Source organism: Hyperoodon ampullatus (genome assembly GCF_949752795.1).
Source record: "Hyperoodon ampullatus genome assembly, chromosome: 18".
NCBI lineage: Eukaryota > Metazoa > Chordata > Mammalia > Artiodactyla > Ziphiidae > Hyperoodon > Hyperoodon ampullatus.
Genome location: NC_136931.1, coordinates 286266 through 309780, shown reverse-complemented (window position 1 = coordinate 309780; position 23515 = coordinate 286266). Strand labels below are relative to the sequence as shown.

Sequence of the window (23515 nt, the reverse complement as noted above, 5' to 3'; positions counted from 1 at the left end):
CAGTTTGACACTGAGGCTGCATGGTCTTGGAGAGCCATGTGCACCCATGTGGTCTCTGAAAGCTGCCAATGATGGATTCCATGATACGGCATAATCCTTGAGCCTCTCACTGCTTCATTGAGCAAGAATTTCCTAACCACCATAGCATTTAGTCTCTGCTCTTTGTAAAGGAGGGAGGAGACTGGATAAATGAGCAGTATTGTTCTTGGGGGATGGGTGAGTCATGTGGCCAGGGGGCAGGTGTGACTCCTGGGCTCCCGCCACCAGAGACATCAAGGAGGGCTGTGCCTTTTGCAAGAGGAAGAGGTTCTTGCTGTTGTGGACGGACAGCAAGAGCACTGGATGGGTGGCTGCAGCCCCTGACCCTAAATCAGCCCCTTCCTTCCTTGGCCTTCAGATCCCACAGCTGTGCAGTGGGCCGTCAGTGGTGTGGAATCTGCCGCTTTCCCCAATCCAGCATCTGTTCTCATGCCAAAGTCCAGAACCTCAGCTTTCCTTTGGGAACTTCTTACCTGTTTCCAGTCCAAACAGTTCCAGAGGGCTGATGCTACGTTCCACCCACCTTGAAGATGGGCATATGATCCACATTTAGCCAATCCCATGTTCCACCCTATGGGTGCTCTGATGGGTTCAAGGACGATGCTATGACCCAAACCAGGCCAATGACGTTTATTTTATTTTTTGGCCATACTGTGCACGCGGGATTTTAGTTCCCTGACCAAGGATCGAACCTGTGCCCCTTACATTGGGAGCTCAGAGTCTTAACCACTGGACCACCAGGAAAGTCCCTTCCCCTCACTTTCAAAACTGCTATGGATTTAAAGCACACAAGATGGTTGTGATATGAGTGGCCTTTTCAGTATGACTTCTTTGACTTAGAATGTTTTCAATGTTTATCCATATTGTAACATGGATTATCAGTGCTTCATTCATTTTTTAAATTGTGGTTAAAAATACATAACATGGGGATGGGGGGCAAGTGGAGGGAACGGCCCAGATGCACACCATTCACGGACCCTCTGGACTGGAAGGACTCGTGAGAGCCGGAGCCCAGAAATCCGGGGATGGATAAGACGCAGCGTCCCCTCCAATTCCTGTGAGCACCCCTTGCTCCATCCTGCGCCCAAATACCTCAGCTAGGCCCTCTCCCCACTCTTGACACTCAAGACTCAGTCGGGACAGACCTCCGCAGCCGCCGCTCCCCACCCTGCAGGAGGAGCTCAGAGGTCCTGTCCCGCTTTCCTCTGAGGGACTCTTTTTGGTGACCACAGAAGGATTTGGTCGCTCAGGACAAAGCTGGTAGAGGAGAGCGGGATGGCTGCGCCCGGCGCGCCACGCTTCCTCCTGACCTTCGATTTGGACGAGACTATCGTGGATGAAAACAGAAACGACTCCGTCGTGCGCATACCGTGGCGGGCCAGCGGCTGCCTGAGAGCCTGCGTGCCACCTAGCGCGAGGGCTTCTACAACGAGTACATGCAGCGCGTCTTCCAGTACCTGGGCGATCAGGGCGTGCGGCCGCGGGACTTGCGCGCCATCTACGAGGCCATCCCCCTGTCGCCCGGCACGGGCGACCTGCTGCAGTTTGTGGCCAAGCAGGGTGCCTGCTTTGAGGTTATTCTCATCTCAGACGCCAACACCTTTGGCGTGGAGAGTGCACTGTGCGCCGCCGGCTACCACGGCCTGTTCTGCCGCATCTTCAGCAACCCGTTGGGGCCCGACCCTTGGGGGCTGCTGGCGCTGCGGCCCTTCCACGCGCACAGCTGCGCTCGCTGCCCCGCCAATATGTGCCAGCACAAGGTGCTCAGCGACTACCTGCGCGAGCGGGCCCATGACGGCGTGCCCTTCGAGCACCTTTTCTACATGAGCGACGGCGCCGACTTCTGCCCCATGGGGCTGCTGGCAGGCGGTGACATGGCCTTCCCGTGCCGCCACTACCCCATGCACAGCCTTATGCAGGAGGCGCAGAAGGCTGAGCCCAGCTCCTTCCGCGCCAGGGTGGTGCCCTGGGAAACCTCCACCGAAGTGCGCCTACACCTGCATCAGGTGCTGAGGACGTGGCCTGCAGGGCCCACCCGGGCGGGGAGGGGGTGGGGCGGTGGGGGTCGGGAAAGAGAAAGCATGTTTTATTACTCCCTTTCCCTTTCGTTTTGGTATATCCCTCCAGGATTTCCCGGAATCCCAGGTTGGTCCATTTGGGGACTGGAGGAGGGAGTTGGGAGCTGTCCCCATCTGTGCAGTTAACCGAGCTCAGCTGCCTCCCCCAGTTCCACTGCAAGCGAATTCTGGAGTCTGGCCGCAGCAGCGTGGCACGCATATCTGAGCAGGCAGCAGTGTTTCCACAAACCTTGTCCTCTCAGTTGGGAGGACGGGGTTCCCTGTCAGGGTCGAGAAGGAACATGTCCCGCCAGGTTGTGGTTAACTATTGCCTTGGGCTGCGTGGCCTCCCTCCTCCAGTCTTCTGTCCAGGGGACCCAGGCCCCGAAATGTACCCCCCCGACCTCCCCCGCACCAGACTCCCCACGGAGAGAGGTGGCGCTCCTTGCTGATGGTCCCAGGCCTAGATCCTGCTTTACCTACTGTGACTACACTACACTCCTTCCCCCCCCCAACCCTGTTAGCATCCCCACAGGATAAAAAGCTAGAGGGAACAGTCACCTCCTGTTGGTGGAAAGAGGTAGCACACTGTCCCGGGGCTCGGGTCTGGCCAGCCAGGGACCTCACAGAGCCCGAAGATGTCTACTTGCACCCCAGCCTCGTCTATGCAGCAAGAAACCAGGGACTTAACCAAAGTCGCCCCACTGGCTGGGCCCTTTTGAGTCCCCCTCGTCCCGTATGGAACAGAAAGCCATGATGCTGTAAAGCAGAGCCAGTGGAAACCCAAGGCCCACCTCCCTCTTTTGGAGTTTCAGAGCTGTGAAGGAGGTGAAGGGGCAGAGGTGAGCGAGATGTCTCACGCTGCCGTCTGGGGGATGAGGGCGAGGTGAGCTCTGCTCTCAGAGAGCCCCACCTAAGTGAGGGAGCTGGTCCCCACTCTTGGAAGAGTGCCCAGCCTGGGGAACCAAGACTGAATACATAACAAAGCGGGCAACAGGCAAAAGAGCAGGGTGCGGCCCACCTTCGCAGAGGGGCACAGGGGTCTAGTGTGGAGGGCTCAGTGAGCACCGAGGAGATGGGAGATACTGCTGCTTAGGGCAGGCAGAGGAGGCTCAATGAGCGGGAGCCTTACAGGTGGGTTGTCTTTCAGTCCCTCGGCCCGCTAGCCCTGCAGGGCACTCATCAGGAGGTCATCAGAAGTTTATTCAAAGTTGGCACTTGCAGCTGGAGACCCTGTCTTGCATGGCGTAAGGGTCCCCTGTGGGTAAGGTCACCAAACTCCTTGGATTCCAGTTTTTTCCTGTCTCCAGCAGGCCTCTGGGTACCTCCTCTGTCTTTACCAGGACGCCATCCCAATGCAATGGGGAAGGAACACACAGCTCACAGCCCAGGAGGCGTGCCGGACTGGTCCATTCTTGACTGGAGCAGGCTTTGGTGTGGGACTCGAGGCTCACTCAAGGCGGTGCTTGGGTCAGCATCCCAGAGATCCCAGGCTGTCAGCAGCTGGGCTGCACATAGTTCCCGGGGAAGAATCCAGTCCTCTCTGAGCCGATGCCCTCACAGCAGCCATTGGAGTAGTGGCGGATGATGCAGATAATGGTGCCCTCAGAGAAGGAGAGTTCATTGTCCTGGCGGGTGTATGGGTACAGTGTCATTACTGCAGGGCGGGAGGAGAGGGGTGCCATGAGATGTGCGTCCTGCCCCGCCACAGGGATGCTTGTGCCCACATACTGGACTCGGGGGGGCAATGTGGGGAGCGGGGCAGGAGATGCCTTCTTCAAAGCCCCAGGACTCCTCCCAGCTGAGCTAATATTCAGTATCAGGCCAGCTGCTTCCCTCCTCTGTGGGGGTGCGGTGGGGTGGAATAAAAGGCTCCACAAGTGTGACACAAGCCATCCCCTCCACTCCAAGAAACTTCAGTGTTTGAGAGCAGGGCCCCAGGATCTACCCATGTTTTGTAATCTGCTTTCAGCCCCCGTTCATTCTGGTCTTTCCACAATGTCTCTGGCAGGTGCTGGAGGTATTGCTCAGTAGATGCTCTAGTAGGTGTTCAGTAAATACAGTAACATTGAATAGTGTAGACTTGGTCGAGTGAGCCTTGGGCAAGTCACTTAGTTTAACCTCTCAGGCTCAGCTTCGTCTGTTAAATGGGAGTGTGAAGATCCTAGGAGGTTAAGTAAAAATGAGAAAATGGATGAGAAGCTTCGACTCTGGGGTCTGGTATAAAGCAGGGGCTAAATTATGTTAAAACCCCCCACATAACATTTATCATTTAAATCATTTTGAGCATACAGTTCTATGGCATTAACTACATTCATGTTGTTGTACAAATATTCTCAGCATCCACCTCCGGAAGTTATTCATTTTCCCTATGGAAAATTCTGTATCAGTTTCTCTAAATTTTTGCCAACATTTGTTATTTTTAGCTTTCTTGATTGTAGGCCTTCTAGTGTGTGGAGGGGTCAGTGTTGTGGTGTTAACTTGCATTTCATCACGACTAATGACGATTAACATCTCTTCATGTGCTTGCTGACCATTTGTATGTCTTATCTGGAGAAGGGTCTTTTGAAGTCCTTTTTCCATTTAAAACATTGGGTTGTTTGCCGAGTCCCGCCAAGCGCTCCTCCTGGCGGCGTTGGTGTCGGTGAGTCCAGCCTGGAGCGATCTGCGAGCCGCAGGGGCCCGCGCCCCGGGGCATCGCTAGCTGCCTCTCAGGAGAGGAGACGCCCGCCCCCCGGCGCCCGTGCCTGGAGCGCCGAGATCGTGCTGCGCCTAACGGGGCGGGTCTTGCTCGGCATTGGCTGCGGGTCACCTGAGCGCGGCGGCGGTCTGCGCGCCTCTCCTGGAAGAGTGTCCTGGAAGTGGGCGTCCCGGCCAGAGTGCACCTGGCGCGGGGCGTCCTCGGGGCTCCTCGCCGTTGGCGCCACGCGAACTGGCGGGGGTCTAGGGAGCCAGCGCCCGGCGGCTGGGAATGACCCGTCCCGTGGGTCCCAGGCACCCCAGCGGCATCCGAGCGCGGAGCGGAGGGAGTCTAGGGAGGAGCGCCCGGCAGCTGGGAACGACCCGTCCCGTGGGTCCCTGGCACCCCAGCGGCATCCGAGCGCGGAGCGGAGAGCTGCGGACCGCAGGTAAGGGGACAGGGGTTGGTGGGGGTGGGTGGAGGAAGGAACGACGAATTACACGAGAGTTGTTTGGTACAGGGGCAGAAACAGAAAACTTAGACGTACCACTGCAGAGGCCATGGGAGTTAAGTTGTAAATGCTGCTGGCTTTCAGTAGCCGGCAGCCATTCTCTTCCTGTAGCTGATGGGATACAAAGCTCTACTGAGTTGTTCTTTGCACGGGATAGTCTTGTTTTGCAGAAATTCAGCTCAGAGCCATCCTTGATGTGTAAGTGTAAGGTCGGATCTTAACAAACGGCATCGCGAAACAGAGGAAAGCTTCAAGTGAGCTTTATTAGGGGGAGCTCCCGGGCGAGCTTCACTGGTCCGAGAGAAAGGGGCCAGAGAAGTGGCCCCCGGGTGAGGGCTGGGCAAGATTTTATAGGTGAAGAAGGGAAAGGGGTGTGGTGAATCTGGGAGGGCGCAGGGAATTCCTTATCTGGTGGTCTCTTCGGGTGTCGTGGCACTATCTGGTGCCGGTTCCATCAGTCTTGGGACCGCTAGTCCCGTCCCTCGAAAGGCGGGAAGGCTGGGCCAGGTGGAGAGCCCCCAGATCAGTTCCTGGAACTGGGTGGTCCGGAATGTCTCCAGGTCAGCTTCTGGAACTGGGTGGTCCGGAGAGTTTCGGTCTGATGCAACCTGTGAATCTGATTGCGTTCCCCTGCCTCGGGCCAGTTGGCCTTACATCCCGACATCTTTGGTGTAATGGGGCGGCGTTCCGATCTCTGGCTACTTCATGCTGAATGAGGGTGTCGAAAGGGGAGTCGGGCGACCAGAGGTCCGAGGCTTAGGGGAGACCAGTGGGGGGTTCTGTAGGAAGCAAGGTGTAAGGACCGAGGAACATTTGGTTTGTGGCCACCCGAGAGACTTCCTCCATGCGCCGGCGAAGGAACCTAAGAAAACGGGGCAAACATGAGCAAGATACAGATGAGAATTAAGGGTTAAGACTGGTGTTAGCCAGGTATAGAGGGTGGATCGCCACCAATCGGGAATTGGGGAGGCGGACTGTTGGTGTTTGCGTTGGAGTTCTTCTCTTAAGCGATGGAGGGCGTTTACAGCAGCATTTCTCCCATAGGAAGAGGAAAGTACCTCCTTTGTTGGCCGTCAGGAGATCCAGGGCTCGTCGATTCTGGAGAGCGACTCGGGCTATGGAGGTGATTAGGCACTGGAGAGAGGAGATGGAGGCGGCGGAGCCTTCAATGGCTAGCTGGAGTTTATGTTCTAAGTCGCGTGATGTTGAAACACTATGTGTTAGAGCTCCCCCCCGCTCCCCGAGGCCTGCAGCGACCAGGGAGGAGGCGAGAGAGATGCCTGCGACCAGAGGAAGAAAGATAGCTGTTTTTTGTCGGGTAAAGGGCGGCGTGATTAGCGCGGAAAATTCGTCTTGGCTATACAGTGTGAGTTGTGGGACGAGAGTAACGGGGATACATGGGAAGGGGGAGGAAGAATTGATCTCTTTTGTGAGGGAACCATTGCACCACAAAAACATGCCTGGTGGTGCTTCAATTGATGTGTTTACCGTGAGGGATGTGTTGCAAAGAAACCCAGTATCAGGTAGATTTGAGCGGCTGCTGTAACAGATAGATTTTTTTGAATCAAGGAATATGGGGACTTTTAACGGGGAAAAAGGTGGGTTTTGGGATGTGTAGGAAGTAGAATTGAAGGGCTGGTTGAGTGGGACAACAGCCAAGGGTGGACGGCCAAGCGAGGCACATAGAAAGCAGTCGGAGATGTTACCTATTCCTGTGTGGTTGAGTATCTGTAGTGTTTGTTTGGTCAGTTCGGCTGCTGCTGCTAGGGCCCGGAGGCATGGTTGCCATCCCCGAATGGTTGGGTGTAGCTGTTTGGAGAGGTAAGCCACGGGGCGGTAGGAAGGCTCTACAGGCTGGGCAAGGAGTCCAGTGGCTATTCCGGCCCGTTCATCCACAAAAAGGTGAAAAGGTCGGTTTGGGTTGGGCAGAGAAAGGGGAGGAGAAGATATCAGAGCGTTACGGAGGGTGAGAAAGGCCTGTCGAACGGCGGAAGGAGAGGTGAGGGGTCCTTGAGGGGTTTCTTTAGCGGCTAGATACAAGGGTTTAGCGAGGAGAGCAAAGTTAGGGATCCAGTGTCGGAAAAATCCTATAAGGCCCAAAAAAGAATTTGTTCCGCTGTTTCCGGAGGCTGGAGTTCACAGATAATCCGGGTGCGATCGGCTGTTAGACCTTTGGTGGTGGGGTTAAGGTGGAGCCCCAGGTAGGTTACAGAAGATACAGATAACTGAGCCTTGGCTGGGGAGACCCGATAACCGCGAGAGCCAAGGTAATCGAGGAGATCTGCAGTATGTTGTCTTGAGAGGTTGAGAGATGGGCTACAAAGGAGGAGGTCATCTACATATTGAAGGAGTGTGCTGGGGGTATCGGAGCAGGAAGTGAGGTCCCGTGCCAGCGCCTGACCGAAGAGGTGAGGAGTGTCGCGGAAGCCATGGGGAAGAACCGTCCAGGTGAGCTGACTGGAAGTATGAGTATGCGGATCCGTCCAGGTAAAGGCGAAGAGGAAATAGGAGTCGGGATGTAGGGGGATAGTGAAAAAGGCATCTTTGAGATCCAGAACCGTAAAGTGGGTTGTGGATGGGGGGATATGGGAGAGCAAGGTGTATGGGTTTGGTACTACTGGGTGGAGAGGGATTATGGCTTCATTGATTAGGAGGAGGTCCTGGACTAAGCGATAATCCCCAGAGGCCTTGCGGACAGGCAGGATGGGGGTGTTTCAGGGAGTCAGTGGGGATAAGGAGTCCCTGGTTTAGGAGTCTGGTGATAATAGGTAGTAGGCCCCTAAGGTGAGTCTCAGAGATGGGAAATTGGGGCCTTGATGGAAATTTGGAGAGGTCCTTTAGGCGGATGAGGATGGGGGAATGGTGTGTTGCTATTATGGGCTTAGAAGCATCCTAGACATGGGGATTGATTGGGTTCGGTGTGGTTGGAAGAGGGGGATAGGAGGGGGAGGGTTCTAGAGACAGGCCGAGAAGAGGAAGCAGGAGTTGGGAGGAGGGGACCTTAGGGTCAAGTCTATCCAGCTGGAGGGAGGCCCCTAAGTGGAAAAGGACATCTCGGCCTAGCAAGGGAACTGGGCAGGATGGTATGACTAAGAAGGAATGAGTAAAAGGGAGTCCTTCGATATGACATGGGAGTGGACCGGTCTGGAGTGGGAAGGATGGTTTGTCATCAATACGCATGACCGAGATCTGGGAAGGAGAAACTGGCTCGGAATAAGTAGGCAGGACCGAATAGGTAGCCCCCGTGTCCACCAGAAATGAGATGGACTTATCCGCTACCTGTAGCGTTACCCTGGGCTTGGCGATGGTGATGGGGGTCTTCGAGTCCGGGTGCCGTCAGTCAGCCAATCCCAGCAGTTCGAGTGGTCATGCCGTTGGGTCGGCCTGCCCCCCACGTGGAGACGCTGAGGGAGGGCCAGTCGTAGGGCAATCAGTCTTCCAGTGGCCCGTTAGCCCGCAGCGGCGACAGGGCTTAGAAGGAGGTCGGGGATGGGGACATTGGCAAGCCCAGTGGCCTTTTCCGCATTTGAAGCAGGCCCCCGGCGGGGTTGCCTTTTGCGGACCCCATGGATGCTGTGATCCATGGGAGATGGCCGGCCTTAGGGCGGCTACAAGAGGTTGGGTTTGGAGGGCCACCTTCTGGTGCATCCGAGCCTGTCAGCTGGATCCTGCCAAATCCTCACGGCCAGTGTAGACTTTAAAGGCCATCTTTACCAGATCTCGAATAGGGGTTTGAGGGCCATCTTCTGCCCGTTTTAATTTCTTTCGGATGTCTGGGGCTGACTGGGTGATAAAATGGGTGACTAGGACCGCTGCCCCTGCCGGGGTGTCGGGATCCAGCTGGGTGTAGAAAGTTAAGGCCGCTGTAAGGCGATAGAGAAAGATAGCTGGATTTTCGTTAGGTTCTTGGATTATCTCTTTAGTTTTTCAAAATTGACTACCTTATGAGCAGCAGCCTGCATGCCAGCCAGGAGGCACTGGATCATGAGGTCGTGTTTATGACGGCCATCTTGGCCATCCTGATAAGTCCAGCCTGGATTGGTACCAGGTACAGTAGTCACTCTGACAGGCATGGAGTTGTCGGTAAGGTGAACCTGATCTGCATGGTTTCGGGCAGCAGTTTGAATTCTCTTTCCCTCTCATCAGGGGTCAGAGTAGAAGATAGGATCACAGAGATATCATACCAGGTTAGATCGTAAGCTTGAGAGAGGTAGCGAAATTATTTGATGTAGCGGGAAGAGTCCGCCAAAAAGGAGCCTAATCGCGTTTCTATTTGAGAGAGAACTTGGAGGGAAAAGGGAACATGAACTCTAATCCTTCCGCTTCTTCTACCTCCCTCAGAGGGCAGAGGAGATTTGGATCTTGGGAGTCGTGAGAGCATGTATGTGCACTAATTGGCGAAGCAAGGGGCGAGGGAGGAGAAACCGTTGAGGGAGGCGGGGGAGCGGTTGGATGGGCCGGAGCGGCTGCGGGATGAGGAGGGACCGCTTCAGGGTTGGGTGGAGGCTGGAGAGGAGCTCTGGAGGGGGGAGAGGCGAGAGATTCGGGTGGGTCGCCTAGTGGAGAGGAGTCATCATCAAAGGAAATTAGGGGCTTGGATGTAGGAGATGCCTGTTTGGCAGGAAAGATCTGGGAAGTGGAACAATCGACGTAGAGGGAGGGGCGGGAGCATAAATACCATAAGGCCTGAACATAGGGGACCTCGGATCATTTGCCCATCCTGCGGCAGTAATTATCTAGATCACGGAGAATGTTAAAATTGAAAGTCCCTTCAGGAGGCCATTTGGATTGATTGTCTAGAGGATATTGTGGCCTGGCCACAGTGGAATAGAAAATAAGCCGTCGGCAACGTAGAACTTGGGAGAAACCGAGGGCTGTAAAATTGGCTAGGAGACACCCCAGGGGTGTCTTAGAATCTGGTTTCGATTCTGAGGTTCCCATGACCCCCAGTCTGTCCCTGAGTGAATGGAGAAGGAGAGAGGCGTGCCTGGTCTCAGTCTCCAATTCACGGCAGGTCGGAGGGCAGTCAGGTGATTGGGAAGTCTCCACAGTTCCATAGACCTCACTTGCTATATGGTCGGTCTTTTGATATATGTATTTAATAGGTATTTGTACACGTATGGTAACACTAATCTTAATTTTTCCATTCACCCCACCTATCCTTTTAGATAAGCATACTTCTAAGTCTGTGAGTGTCTTTCTCTGTGGAAATATGTTCATTTGTGTTAGTTATTAGCTAACACCTATAAGTGATATCATAGGATATAGGTTTTTGCTTTCTGACTTACCTCATGTTCTGTGATTATCTCCAAGCTCATCTATGGTGCCTCAAATAGCAGTGTTTCATTGTTTTCCATGGCTAATATTCTGTTGTATAAATAGACCACTTCTTTATCTGTTTATCTGTTGATGGACATTTTGGTTGCTTCACTGTCTTGGCTATTGTGAATAAGGCTGCAGTGCAGATTTTGCAGCCCGGGTCTTCTCGATTCAGGTCTCAGGTGAGAGGCCCAGTGGTGTGACTGCTGGATTGAGTGGTACCTCAATTTTTATTTTAATTGCAGCTCCCTTCTGTTCTCATTATTGGCTGTTACCACTTTACATCTCACCAGAAGCTAGAGGGTACACAGTTCTCTAAAACCCCTTCAGCATTTATTCTTTGTAGACTTTTTTTTGCTGGTGATCATCCTGAAGGCTGTGAGGTGAAAGTTTTTGTACACTGGATTTGCATGGCTTTATTAATTCCTGATGTTCAGCCTTTTTCCATTCCTGTTTTTTCAACAAAAAAAGACAAACAACACAAATGTGCGTAAAATATGCCTCTTGAAACTGTCGTTTTGAAATGTGGACGTCTTTTGAATTTTTTGTTCGATATACGACCCCAGGATTTGTTTTCAGGGCAGGTGTCATTTACAGGCCTGCAATTATTTTGAGTATCAACTGACCATTAGCGCTGGGATTAAAGCTGCTGTTGTGTGAAACGGCCACAAGGTGGCAGCAGTTCTCCTTTACAAAATCTGGTTACTAGGGCAACAGAGCCTCAATGGAAGTCGTGTTCTAGGCTGTAATTTAGAATGGAATATCCCAGGAGAAAGCTCCTTAAGTTTGTCTCACAACTTCTTGTCCGTTTTTTTAATATAATTTTTATTTTTTATCACAGCAAGTTTGATTTCAATATTTGGCTTGTTCTAGGTGTGCAAGATGTCGTTCTTGTACACATAAGCATATGTGTATTCTTCCTGGGATCGTTTCCCATGTACATTACGACAGAATGTTGAGTAGTCTTCTCTTGGTATTCTGTAGGTCTTTGGTGATTATATATTTCACCTGTGTTTGTATATGTCTGTTAACCCCAATATCCTAATGTATCCAATCCACACAAATTTCCATTGGTGAAACGTAAGTTTGTTTAATGAATCTGTGATTGCCTTTCTCTGTGGAGATACCTTCACTGGTATCAATTTATAGGTAACACCTATAAGCGATATCATACGATATGTGTATTTCCCTTTCTGATTTACTACATGTTGTTGTGTGATTACCTCTAGACTCATCTACGGTGCTGCAAATGGCACTGTGTCCTTTTTTTCCTTGGCTAATATTCTGTCTGTACATGTTCCAGTTAGTCTTTTTCCACTCATCTGTTGATGGACTTTTTGGTTGCTTCCATGCCTTGGCTATTGTAATGCTGCGGCAATGCACATGTGCCTGCCTGTGTCTTTCCAATTCTGTCTTCTTAGGTTATAGGCCCAGGGGTGGGCCTGCTGAGGTAGCAAAATGTTTACCTTGTAAAGGCACCTCCATTCTGTTCTCATTAGTGGCTCTTACCAGGTTACGTCCCACTTAAAGTTGAGGGTATGCACTTCTCCACAACACCTTCAGCATTTATTGTTTGTAGATTTTTGCTGATGTTTATTCTGACTAGTGCGTTCTGATACCTGTTTGTGGTTGGATTTGCATGCGTCTCATAATCCCTTGAAATTGAGCTTTCTGGCATGTCCTTTTATTCTTCAAACTGTGAGTACAGCTTACCTCTTCAAATTGTTTTCGTGAAGTATGTGTGATATTTAGAAATATTTTGGCCATTACCTCCCTCAAGACATTTTGAGGGCAGGTTTCATTTACAGCCCTCCAGTACTGGTGCAGATGAAGTGACCCTTAGCACAGGTTTTAAAGATGCTGTTGCAGGTCAAGGCCAGAGGGCAGCAGCATTTCTGCTTTTGCTAATCTGGTAACTAGGGAAAAAAATCTTCCTGGCAGTGGTGTTCCTCGGTTATAAATTAGAGTGGAATGTGCCCGGATAAACCCCCAAAAGCGGATGTCTCCTTACTTATGTTTGTTTTCTAAATTGAATTTATATTTTTTTATTGGAGTCATATTCCATTGTGTACATGGACCACTTCTTCTTTCTGCATTCCTCTGTTGATGGACATTTTCGTAGCTTGCAAGTGTTGGCTATGGTGAATATTGTTGGAGTGCAAGATTGCCAGCCCGTGTCTTTTTTTTTTTTTTTTTTTTTTTTTGCGGTACGTGGGCGTCTCTCTGCCGTGGCCCCTCCCATTGCAGAGCACAGGCTCCGGACACACAGGCCCAGCAGCCATAGCTCACGGGACCAGCCACTCCGCGGCATGTGGGATTTTCCTGAAACGGGGCATGAACCCGTGTCCCCTGCATCGCCGGTGGACTGTCAACCACTGTGCCTCCAGTGAAGCCCAGCCTGTGTCTTTTTGATTCTCATCCTCTCAGGCGATAGGCCCAGCAGTGGGTTTGCTTGATTGAATGGTAGCTCAGTATTTACCTTTTCAAGGCACCTCCTTTGTGTTTTCCTTACTGGCTCTTACCATGTCCCACGTTGAACCAAGGGTAGGCATTTCTTGACAACCCCTTCAGCATTTATTGTTTGCAGAATTTTTGCTGATGGCCATTCTGACTGGTGTGAGCCGATAGGATTTTTGTAATTTGGATTTGCATGTCTTTAATTATTCCTAATGTTCAGCATTTGTCCACACCTTTTTTTTAACATCTTTATTGCAGTACAATTGCTTTACAATGGTGTGTTAGTTTCTGCTTTATAACAAAGTGAATCACTGTACATATACATATATCCCCATATCTCCTCCCTCTTGCATCTCCCTCCCTCCCACCCTCCCTATCCCAACACTCTAGGTGGTCACAAAGCACCGAGCTGATCTCCCTGTGCTACGTGGATGCTTCCCAGTAGCTATCTGTTTTACATATGGTTAAGGACACGGGTAGGGGGAAGGGTAAGCTGGGACAAAGTGAGAGAGTGGCATGGACTTATATATACTACCATATGTCCACACCTTTTAAAATTTCTGTTAAAAAGTGAAAAAAAAACGGAGAGTACAATTAACCACCTGAAATTGTCTTCTTGAAAGGTTGCCGTCAAAATTGAATTTTTTGGTCAATTTTCGACCCCAGGATTGTTTTTTAGGGCAGGTGTCATTCACAGGCCTGTAATGAGTGTGAATATTTAGTGACCATTAGCACTGGGTTTAAAGCTGCTGTCATGGGAAACGGCCACAAGGCGGCAGCATTTTTCCATTCCCAAATCTGGTTACTAGGGCAGCAGAGCCTTTCTGGAAGTCCTGTGCCTAGGTTGTAAATTAAAATGGAATGTGCCAGGAGAAACCCCCATAAGTTTATCTTACATTAATTCTTGTTCGTTGTTTCAGTTTTTTAATCAGGGTAATGATTAGAATATTGTTTGTCCTAGGTGTACACAATCTGGTTCATTTGTGCATTATATATATAATATATATATATATATATATATATATAAATATATATATATATATATATATATTTTTTTTTTCCTGTACAGAGCCAATTCCCATGTAAATTATTGCAGAGTGTTCCATAGACCTCCCTTGCTATATGGTCGGTCTTTTTAATATATGTATTTAATAGGTATTTATTTGTACATGTATGGTAACCCTAATCTTAATTTCTCCATTCACCCCACCATTCCTTTTAGATAAGCATAGTTTGTTTTCTAAGTCTGTGAGTGTCTTTCTCTGTGGAAATATGTTCATTTGTGTCAGTTGTTAGATAACGCCTATAAGTGGTATCATAGGATATGTCTTTTGCTTTCTGACTTACCTCATGTTCTGTGATTATCTCCAGGATCAACTATGGTGCCTCAAAGAGCAGTGTTTCATTGTTTTCCATGGCGAATATTCCATTTTGTACATGGACCACTCCTTCTTTTTCCACTCATCTGGTGACGGACATTTTGGTTACCTCCATGTCTTGGTTATTGTGAAAATTCCTGTGGTGCAGCTGTTGAAGCCTGTGCCTTCTCGACTCTGGACTTCTCAGGTGAGAGGCTCAGCAGTGGGCCTGCTGAATGGAATGGTGGCTCAATTTTTACGTTTAAACGCAGCTCCTTTCTGTTCTCATTATTTGCTGTTACCACTTTACATCTCACCAGAAGCTAGAGGGTACAGAGTTCTCTAAAACCCCTTCAGCATTTATTGCTTGTAGACTTTTTGCTGATGGTAGTTGACATATGTGAGTTGAAAATTTTTGGAGGTTAGACTTGCATGAGTCTAATAATTCCTGATGTTGAGCTTTTATCCATTTGCCTCTTTTTTGAAAATGAGTAAAACTTACCCCTCCATACTATCTCCTTGAAAATTTGCCAGTTTTGAATTTTTTTGGCCATTCCCTACCTCGGCACAATTGTTTAGGGCAGGTGTCCTTTACAGCCCTGAGTCCTTGTGAATGTTAAGTGACCATTAGCTGTGGGTTTAAAGTTGCTCTTGTGGGAAATAGCCACAAGGCGGCAGCATTTCTACATTTCCAACTCTGGGTTTTTGGGCAACAGAGCTTTCCTGGAAATCATGTTAGTAAGCTGCAAATTAGAGTGGAATGTGCCAGCGAAAAGCCTGAAGAGTTTATGTCTCCTAAATTATTGTTTGTTTTTTAAATTTAATTTTTATTAATTATCAGAGCAAATTTGATAAAAATGTAGATTCTCCTAGGTGTACAGTCTCTGGTTCATCCTATCAATGTATCTGTCTGTTCCTCTTTGGATCCTTTCCCGTGTATGTTATCATAGACTGTTGAGTAGACCTCTCTTCGTATTCCATAGGTATTGTGTGATTATATATTTCATATGTATTAGTACATGTCTGTTAACCCCCATATCCTAATTCATACATTCCTTACACCTTTCCATTTGGTTAAACATAATTTGGTTTTCTGAACCTATGTGTGTCCTTCTCTTGGAAATTATTTCGTGGGTATCAATTTTTAGGTAACACCTGTAAGTGATGTCATAGGATGTCTGTCTTTCGGTTTCTTTCTTACTTCAAGTTGGGTGATTATCTGTAGATCCTTCTATGGTGGTGCCAACGGCACTGTTCCATGCTTTTTCATGGCTAATATTCCATTGTGTACATGGACGACTTCTTCTTGGTGCATTTTTCTGTTGATGGACATTTTGGTTTCTTCCAGGTCTTGGCTATGGTACATGTTGCTGCAGTGCAGGATTGCCAGCCTGTGTCCTTTTGATTCTGGTCTACTCATGTGATAGGCCCATGAGTGGGCCTACCAGATCACATGGTAGCTCCATTTTTACCCTTAAACGCACCTCCATTCTGTTCTCACTACTGGCTGTTACCAGGTTACATCACACCAGCAGCTAAAGGGTACACAGTTCTCTAAAACCCCTTCAGCATTTATTCTTTGTAGACTTTTTTTTGCTGGTGATCATCCTGAAGGCTGTGAGGTGAAAGTTTTTGTACACTGGATTTGCATGGCTTTATTAATTCCTGATGTTCAGCCTTTTTCCATTCCTGTTTTTTCAACAAAAAAAGACAAACAACACAAATGTGCGTAAAATATGCCTCTTGAAACTGTCGTTTTGAAATGTGGACGTCTTTTGAATTTTTTGTTCGATATACGACCCCAGGATTTGTTTTCAGGGCAGGTGTCATTTACAGGCCTGCAATTATTTTGAGTATCAACTGACCATTAGCGCTGGGATTAAAGCTGCTGTTGTGTGAAACGGCCACAAGGTGGCAGCAGTTCTCCTTTACAAAATCTGGTTACTAGGGCAACAGAGCCTCAATGGAAGTCGTGTTCTAGGCTGTAATTTAGAATGGAATATCCCAGGAGAAAGCTCCTTAAGTTTGTCTCACAACTTCTTGTCCGTTTTTTTAATATAATTTTTATTTTTTATCACAGCAAGTTTGATTTCAATATTTGGCTTGTTCTAGGTGTGCAAGATGTCGTTCTTGTACACATAAGCATATGTGTATTCTTCCTGGGATCGTTTCCCATGTACATTACGACAGAATGTTGAGTAGTCTTCTCTTGGTATTCTGTAGGTCTTTGGTGATTATATATTTCACCTGTGTTTGTATATGTCTGTTAACCCCAATATCCTAATGTATCCAATCCACACAAATTTCCATTGGTGAAACGTAAGTTTGTTTAATGAATCTGTGATTGCCTTTCTCTGTGGAGATACCTTCACTGGTATCAATTTATAGGTAACACCTATAAGCGATATCATACGATATGTGTATTTCCCTTTCTGATTTACTACATGTTGTTGTGTGATTACCTCTAGACTCATCTACGGTGCTGCAAATGGCACTGTGTCCTTTTTTTCCTTGGCTAATATTCTGTCTGTACATGTTCCAGTTAGTCTTTTTCCACTCATCTGTTGATGGACTTTTTGGTTGCTTCCATGCCTTGGCTATTGTAATGCTGCGGCAATGCACATGTGCCTGCCTGTGTCTTTCCAATTCTGTCTTCTTAGGTTATAGGCCCAGGGGTGGGCCTGCTGAATCATATGGTAGCAAAATGTTTACCTTGTAAAGGCACCTCCATTCTGTTCTCATTAGTGGCTCTTACCAGGTTACGTCCCACTTAAAGTTGAGGGTATGCACTTCTCCACAACACCTTCAGCATTTATTGTTTGTAGATTTTTGCTGATGTTTATTCTGACTAGTGCGTTCTGATACCTGTTTGTGGTTGGATTTGCATGCGTCTCATAATCCCTTGAAATTGAGCTTTCTGGCATGTCCTTTTATTCTTCAAACTGTGAGTACAGCTTACCTCTTCAAATTGTTTTCGTGAAGTATGTGTGATATTTAGAAATATTTTGGCCATTACCTCCCTCAAGACATTTTGAGGGCAGGTTTCATTTACAGCCCTCCAGTACTGGTGCAGATGAAGTGACCCTTAGCACAGGTTTTAAAGATGCTGTTGCAGGTCAAGGCCAGAGGGCAGCAGCATTTCTGCTTTTGCTAATCTGGTAACTAGGGAAAAAAATCTTCCTGGCAGTGGTGTTCCTCGGTTATAAATTAGAGTGGAATGTGCCCGGATAAACCCCCAAAAGCGGATGTCTCCTTACTTATGTTTGTTTTCTAAATTGAATTTATATTTTTTTATTGGAGTCATATTCCATTGTGTACATGGACCACTTCTTCTTTCTGCATTCCTCTGTTGATGGACATTTTCGTAGCTTGCAAGTGTTGGCTATGGTGAATATTGTTGGAGTGCAAGATTGCCAGCCCGTGTCTTTTTTTTTTTTTTTTTTTTTTTTTGCGGTACGTGGGCGTCTCTCTGCCGTGGCCCCTCCCATTGCAGAGCACAGGCTCCGGACACACAGGCCCAGCAGCCATAGCTCACGGGACCAGCCACTCCGCGGCATGTGGGATTTTCCTGAAACGGGGCATGAACCCGTGTCCCCTGCATCGCCGGTGGACTGTCAACCACTGTGCCTCCAGTGAAGCCCAGCCTGTGTCTTTTTGATTCTCATCCTCTCAGGCGATAGGCCCAGCAGTGGGTTTGCTTGATTGAATGGTAGCTCAGTATTTACCTTTTCAAGGCACCTCCTTTGTGTTTTCCTTACTGGCTCTTACCATGTCCCACGTTGAACCAAGGGTAGGCATTTCTTGACAACCCCTTCAGCATTTATTGTTTGCAGAATTTTTGCTGATGGCCATTCTGACTGGTGTGAGCCGATAGGATTTTTGTAATTTGGATTTGCATGTCTTTAATTATTCCTAATGTTCAGCATTTGTCCACACCTTTTTTTTAACATCTTTATTGCAGTACAATTGCTTTACAATGGTGTGTTAGTTTCTGCTTTATAACAAAGTGAATCACTGTACATATACATATATCCCCATATCTCCTCCCTCTTGCATCTCCCTCCCTCCCACCCTCCCTATCCCAACACTCTAGGTGGTCACAAAGCACCGAGCTGATCTCCCTGTGCTACGTGGATGCTTCCCAGTAGCTATCTGTTTTACATATGGTTAAGGACACGGGTAGGGGGAAGGGTAAGCTGGGACAAAGTGAGAGAGTGGCATGGACTTATATATACTACCATATGTCCACACCTTTTAAAATTTCTGTTAAAAAGTGAAAAAAAAACGGAGAGTACAATTAACCACCTGAAATTGTCTTCTTGAAAGGTTGCCGTCAAAATTGAATTTTTTGGTCAATTTTCGACCCCAGGATTGTTTTTTAGGGCAGGTGTCATTCACAGGCCTGTAATGAGTGTGAATATTTAGTGACCATTAGCACTGGGTTTAAAGCTGCTGTCATGGGAAACGGCCACAAGGCGGCAGCATTTTTCCATTCCCAAATCTGGTTACTAGGGCAGCAGAGCCTTTCTGGAAGTCCTGTGCCTAGGTTGTAAATTAAAATGGAATGTGCCAGGAGAAACCCCCATAAGTTTATCTTACGTTAATTTTTGTTCGTTGTTTCAGTTTTTTAATCAGGGTAATGATTAGAATATTGTTTGTCCTAGGTGTACACAATCTGGTTCATTTGTGCATTATATATATAAATATATATATATATATATATATATAAATATATATATATATATATATATATATATTTTTCCTGTACAGAGCCAATTCCCATGTAAATTATTGCAGAGTGTTCCATAGACCTCCCTTGCTATATGGTCGGTCTTTTTAATATATGTATTTAATAGGTATTTATTTGTACATGTATGGTAACCCTAATCTTAATTTCTCCATTCACCCCACCATTCCTTTTAGATAAGCATAGTTTGTTTTCTAAGTCTGTGAGTGTCTTTCTCTGTGGAAATATGTTCATTTGTGTCAGTTGTTAGATAACGCCTATAAGTGGTATCATAGGATATGTCTTTTGCTTTCTGACTTACCTCATGTTCTGTGATTATCTCCAGGATCAACTATGGTGCCTCAAAGAGCAGTGTTTCATTGTTTTCCATGGCGAATATTCCATTTTGTACATGGACCACTCCTTCTTTTTCCACTCATCTGGTGACGGACATTTTGGTTACCTCCATGTCTTGGTTATTGTGAAAATTCCTGTGGTGCAGCTGTTGAAGCCTGTGCCTTCTCGACTCTGGACTTCTCAGGTGAGAGGCTCAGCAGTGGGCCTGCTGAATGGAATGGTGGCTCAATTTTTACGTTTAAACGCAGCTCCTTTCTGTTCTCATTATTTGCTGTTACCACTTTACATCTCACCAGAAGCTAGAGGGTACAGAGTTCTCTAAAACCCCTTCAGCATTTATTGCTTGTAGACTTTTTGCTGATGGTAGTTGACATATGTGAGTTGAAAATTTTTGGAGGTTAGACTTGCATGAGTCTAATAATTCCTGATGTTGAGCTTTTATCCATTTGCCTCTTTTTTGAAAATGAGTAAAACTTACCCCTCCATACTATCTCCTTGAAAATTTGCCAGTTTTGAATTTTTTTGGCCATTCCCTACCTCGGCACAATTGTTTAGGGCAGGTGTCCTTTACAGCCCTGAGTCCTTGTGAATGTTAAGTGACCATTAGCTGTGGGTTTAAAGTTGCTCTTGTGGGAAATAGCCACAAGGCGGCAGCATTTCTACATTTCCAACTCTGGGTTTTTGGGCAACAGAGCTTTCCTGGAAATCATGTTAGTAAGCTGCAAATTAGAGTGGAATGTGCCAGCGAAAAGCCTGAAGAGTTTATGTCTCCTAAATTATTGTTTGTTTTTTAAATTTAATTTTTATTAATTATCAGAGCAAATTTGATAAAAATGTAGATTCTCCTAGGTGTACAGTCTCTGGTTCATCTTATCAATGTATCTGTCTGTTCCTCTTTGGATCCTTTCCCGTGTATGTTATCATAGACTGTTGAGTAGACCTCTCTTCGTATTCCATAGGTATTGTGTGATTATATATTTCATATGTATTAGTACATGTCTGTTAACCCCCATATCCTAATTCATACATTCCTTACACCTTTCCATTTGGTTAAACATAATTTGGTTTTCTGAACCTATGTGTGTCCTTCTCTTGGAAATTATTTCGTGGGTATCAATTTTTAGGTAACACCTGTAAGTGATGTCATAGGATGTCTGTCTTTCGGTTTCTTTCTTACTTCAAGTTGGGTGATTATCTGTAGATCCTTCTATGGTGGTGCCAACGGCACTGTTCCATGCTTTTTCATGGCTAATATTCCATTGTGTACATGGACGACTTCTTCTTGGTGCATTTTTCTGTTGATGGACATTTTGGTTTCTTCCAGGTCTTGGCTATGGTACATGTTGCTGCAGTGCAGGATTGCCAGCCTGTGTCCTTTTGATTCTGGTCTACTCATGTGATAGGCCCATGAGTGGGCCTACCAGATCACATGGTAGCTCCATTTTTACCCTTAAACGCACCTCCATTCTGTTCTCACTACTGGCTGTTACCAGGTTACATCACACCAGCAGCTAAAGGGTACACAGTTCTCTAAAACCCCTTCAGCATTTATTCTTTGTAGACTTTTTTTTGCTGGTGATCATCCTGAAGGCTGTGAGGTGAAAGTTTTTGTACACTGGATTTGCATGGCTTTATTAATTCCTGATGTTCAGCCTTTTTCCATTCCTGTTTTTTCAACAAAAAAAGACAAACAACACAAATGTGCGTAAAATATGCCTCTTGAAACTGTCGTTTTGAAATGTGGACGTCTTTTGAATTTTTTGTTCGATATACGACCCCAGGATTTGTTTTCAGGGCAGGTGTCATTTACAGGCCTGCAATTATTTTGAGTATCAACTGACCATTAGCGCTGGGATTAAAGCTGCTGTTGTGTGAAACGGCCACAAGGTGGCAGCAGTTCTCCTTTACAAAATCTGGTTACTAGGGCAACAGAGCCTCAATGGAAGTCGTGTTCTAGGCTGTAATTTAGAATGGAATATCCCAGGAGAAAGCTCCTTAAGTTTGTCTCACAACTTCTTGTCCGTTTTTTTAATATAATTTTTATTTTTTATCACAGCAAGTTTGATTTCAATATTTGGCTTGTTCTAGGTGTGCAAGATGTCGTTCTTGTACACATAAGCATATGTGTATTCTTCCTGGGATCGTTTCCCATGTACATTACGACAGAATGTTGAGTAGTCTTCTCTTGGTATTCTGTAGGTCTTTGGTGATTATATATTTCACCTGTGTTTGTATATGTCTGTTAACCCCAATATCCTAATGTATCCAATCCACACAAATTTCCATTGGTGAAACGTAAGTTTGTTTAATGAATCTGTGATTGCCTTTCTCTGTGGAGATACCTTCACTGGTATCAATTTATAGGTAACACCTATAAGCGATATCATACGATATGTGTATTTCCCTTTCTGATTTACTACATGTTGTTGTGTGATTACCTCTAGACTCATCTACGGTGCTGCAAATGGCACTGTGTCCTTTTTTTCCTTGGCTAATATTCTGTCTGTACATGTTCCAGTTAGTCTTTTTCCACTCATCTGTTGATGGACTTTTTGGTTGCTTCCATGCCTTGGCTATTGTAATGCTGCGGCAATGCACATGTGCCTGCCTGTGTCTTTCCAATTCTGTCTTCTTAGGTTATAGGCCCAGGGGTGGGCCTGCTGAATCATATGGTAGCAAAATGTTTACCTTGTAAAGGCACCTCCATTCTGTTCTCATTAGTGGCTCTTACCAGGTTACGTCCCACTTAAAGTTGAGGGTATGCACTTCTCCACAACACCTTCAGCATTTATTGTTTGTAGATTTTTGCTGATGTTTATTCTGACTAGTGCGTTCTGATACCTGTTTGTGGTTGGATTTGCATGCGTCTCATAATCCCTTGAAATTGAGCTTTCTGGCATGTCCTTTTATTCTTCAAACTGTGAGTACAGCTTACCTCTTCAAATTGTTTTCGTGAAGTATGTGTGATATTTAGAAATATTTTGGCCATTACCTCCCTCAAGACATTTTGAGGGCAGGTTTCATTTACAGCCCTCCAGTACTGGTGCAGATGAAGTGACCCTTAGCACAGGTTTTAAAGATGCTGTTGCAGGTCAAGGCCAGAGGGCAGCAGCATTTCTGCTTTTGCTAATCTGGTAACTAGGGAAAAAAATCTTCCTGGCAGTGGTGTTCCTCGGTTATAAATTAGAGTGGAATGTGCCCGGATAAACCCCCAAAAGCGGATGTCTCCTTACTTATGTTTGTTTTCTAAATTGAATTTATATTTTTTTATTGGAGTCATATTCCATTGTGTACATGGACCACTTCTTCTTTCTGCATTCCTCTGTTGATGGACATTTTCGTAGCTTGCAAGTGTTGGCTATGGTGAATATTGTTGGAGTGCAAGATTGCCAGCCCGTGTCTTTTTTTTTTTTTTTTTTTTTTTTTGCGGTACGTGGGCGTCTCTCTGCCGTGGCCCCTCCCATTGCAGAGCACAGGCTCCGGACACACAGGCCCAGCAGCCATAGCTCACGGGACCAGCCACTCCGCGGCATGTGGGATTTTCCTGAAACGGGGCATGAACCCGTGTCCCCTGCATCGCCGGTGGACTGTCAACCACTGTGCCTCCAGTGAAGCCCAGCCTGTGTCTTTTTGATTCTCATCCTCTCAGGCGATAGGCCCAGCAGTGGGTTTGCTTGATTGAATGGTAGCTCAGTATTTACCTTTTCAAGGCACCTCCTTTGTGTTTTCCTTACTGGCTCTTACCATGTCCCACGTTGAACCAAGGGTAGGCATTTCTTGACAACCCCTTCAGCATTTATTGTTTGCAGAATTTTTGCTGATGGCCATTCTGACTGGTGTGAGCCGATAGGATTTTTGTAATTTGGATTTGCATGTCTTTAATTATTCCTAATGTTCAGCATTTGTCCACACCTTTTTTTTAACATCTTTATTGCAGTACAATTGCTTTACAATGGTGTGTTAGTTTCTGCTTTATAACAAAGTGAATCACTGTACATATACATATATCCC

General features: G+C 47.0%; 1 pseudogene across 1 annotated transcript; it reads left to right on the top strand.

Moving 5' to 3' along the window:
• Positions 1-1314: 1314 nt before the first annotated feature.
• On the top strand, positions 1315-5228 carry LOC307066209 (phosphoethanolamine/phosphocholine phosphatase-like; annotated as a pseudogene). The gene is made up of 2 exons: positions 1315-2045; positions 4746-5228. The product of its transcript is annotated as a phosphoethanolamine/phosphocholine phosphatase-like (transcript).
• Positions 5229-23515: the final 18287 nt, after the last annotated feature.